Source organism: Canis lupus, chromosome 30, assembly GCF_011100685.1.
Source record: "Canis lupus familiaris isolate Mischka breed German Shepherd chromosome 30, alternate assembly UU_Cfam_GSD_1.0, whole genome shotgun sequence".
NCBI lineage: Eukaryota > Metazoa > Chordata > Mammalia > Carnivora > Canidae > Canis > Canis lupus.
This window is the reverse complement of record NC_049251.1, coordinates 22,850,241-22,853,159: the sequence shown is the minus strand read 5'-3', so window position 1 is coordinate 22,853,159 and position 2,919 is coordinate 22,850,241.

Sequence of the window (2,919 nt, the reverse complement as noted above, 5' to 3'; positions counted from 1 at the left end):
AACTATTTTGTGTATATGGATAAACCAATTCTCAAGTTAATATGGAGGGACACCTGAGTGGCTCTGTGGTTGAGCATCTGCCTTTGACTCAGGGTGTGATTCCGGTTCCTGGGATCAAGTCCCGTATCAGGCTCCCCCCCAGGGAGCCTGCTTCTCCCTCTGTCTATGTCTCTGCCTCTCTCTCTCTCTCTCTTTCATGAATAAATAAATAAATAATCTTTTTAAAGAGGGAAAAGCCTCCCACATGATATGGCAATCCCACTTCTAGATATGTATCCAAAGAAAACAAAATCAGGATCTTGACAAAATATGTGTACTCCCATATTTACTGCAATATTACTTATGATAACCAAGATCTGGAAACAACCTAAGTGGCCATTGATAGATGAAAAGATAAAGAAGAGGGGATCCCTGAATCCCTGAGTGGCGCAGCAGTTTAGCTCCTGCCTTTGGCCCAGGGCGCGATCCTGGAGACCCGGGATCGAATCCCACGTTGGGCTCCCGGTGCATGGAGCCTGCTTCTCCCTCTGCCTGTGTCTCTGCCTCTCTCTCTCTCTCTCTCTCTCTCTGTGACTATCATGAATAAAATAAAATAAAATCTTTAAAAAAAAAAGAAGAAAAGATAAAGAAGATGTGAGATGCGTATGCACGCACACACGCACAGGAATATCATCAGCTATGAGAAAGAAGGAAATCTTGCCACTTGTGAAACTATGGATGGAATTTGGGGACATTATGCTAAGTGAAATAAGTCAGAAAAGTATTGTATGATGGAATACATACTATGGAATACATAGTATTCCATAGTAATACATCCATTAACTATGGAATCTAAAAAACCCAGGCTAATAGAAACAGAGTAGAATGGTGGGGCTAGGGGCTGGAGAATGGGGGAAATGGGGAGCTATTGGTTAAAGGGTACAAATTTCCAGTTAGAAGATGGGTAAGTTCTGGGGATCTAATGCAGAGCATTGTGATTATAGATAACAATATTGGACTATATACTTGAAAGTTGCTCAGAGTAAATCTTAAATATCTCACTACAAAAAAACAAAAAGTAATTATGTGACAGAGTGGAGATGTTAACTAACCCTATTGTGTTGCTCATTTTGTAACATATATTAGACCATCATGTTGTAACACCTTAAACTTACACAATGTTTTATGTCAATTATATCACAATAAGCCTGGGGGACACAAAAGGATTATCGTAATCCTTCACTCAAATCTCCTACAAGTTAGGGACACCAGGGTGGCTCAGTCGGTTAAGTGTCTGCCTTCAGCTCAGGTCATGATCTTAGGGTCCTGGGATCAGGCCCCACATCAGACTCCATGCTCAGCAGGGAGTCTGCTTTTCTCTCTCCCTCTGCCCCTACCCCCCCCCCCAGCATATTCTCTCATAAATAAATAAATAAATAAATAAATAAATAAATAAATAAATAAATAAATAAAATGTTTAAAAAAATAAAACAATCTGGAAAAAAATCAGGAAATTAACATAGATACAATACTACTGTATAATCTACAGACCTTATTAAATGCTCACCAATTGTCTAATTATCCAACGTCCTTTTTCTTCTCTAGGATCCTTCAGGATGCCCCACCATATTGAGTAGTTGTGTTTCCTTAGCCTCTCCTGCTCTACGATGGTTCCTCGGTCTTCCTTCCTTATCTTTGTACATTCATACTGATGTCTCAGATTCCAACACAACACAAGTTTCATCCTAGCCTCTCCCTTCTTTGTAATTTCCTTCTCTGACAGTGAGAAAATTGGCTCTCAACATCTACAATATATTTCCTTATTTGTTCAGCCCTAGTCTCCACATAGAGTAGTTTCAGAATTGCTAACTTATATTCCTGTGAGAAATTTACTAGGAGTACAGTATTGATATATCATCTCTTTGACTTTAACCTTGAAGTATCTAGTCAAAATTCTATTTTCTCAAGTTTTTTGGGTTCATTCTTTTCTACCCTCACCTTTCAGTGTGGTTATATTATTCATCCGTATTGGGTTCATTTGTAACAATCTGTGTTCTATTTGGGGAACACACATCCTTCCTAATTCTTTTAAAAAAAAAATCATATGCAGTAAAATACACCCTCTGTGCTTTGTGGTCCTATGGGACTTGACAAATGTACGGAGCCGTATCTATCACCACAGTCATGAAACAAACAGTTGCATCCCACTCCCAAATTCCCTTATGCTGCCCCTTTGAAATAACCCCTCACCTCACCCCGTTTCTGGCAACTACTGATCTGTTTTCCATCTCTATAGTTTTGCCTTTTCAAGAATGTCACATAAGTGGATTCATGTAATAGCTTGGGGATAGCTAGCTTTGGGGATCTGGCTTCTTTCACTTAGCAAAATATGTTCATTTTCCTCCATGGGTCATGATCCACTGTCACAGTTATTTATTTTGTTGCTCAAATTCCCCAGATTTGGCTATTGAGAGCCCTTTCAAGTTGGCTCTTGTGATCTTTTGACATGTCCCCATCGTGTTTCAAGGACTTCCTTACTTCCTGGCACCACCAGCTGCTCCAAGCTTATTTTGCATTTTCCCTTTTTCAAGGGAAGTCCCAGCCCATTTTCTCAAGAAGCCCTTGTACCTGGAGAATCCAACTCTTGTGGGCCAGACATCCTGTCCTCCCAGAAGAGGACTTGGGGAGAAACTGACTCATCCCCTGCAGTGCCCGAAAAAGAGGAGAAAGGATTTTTTCTCATCAGAACACCCTGAGGTGGCAAAATAGAAGAGCTTAGTAAAGATGTGGGTTTTCTATGCCAATCAGGCTGTTGGAGGGCTCATACCAATGTTGACATCATGCATCTACAAGAGCTTCCGTGATTCTTGGCAGGAATACCAAAACAGCATTGTGTGTGGAAGTCTGTCCAAGGTTTTCAAATACGATGCTCAGCTAGGA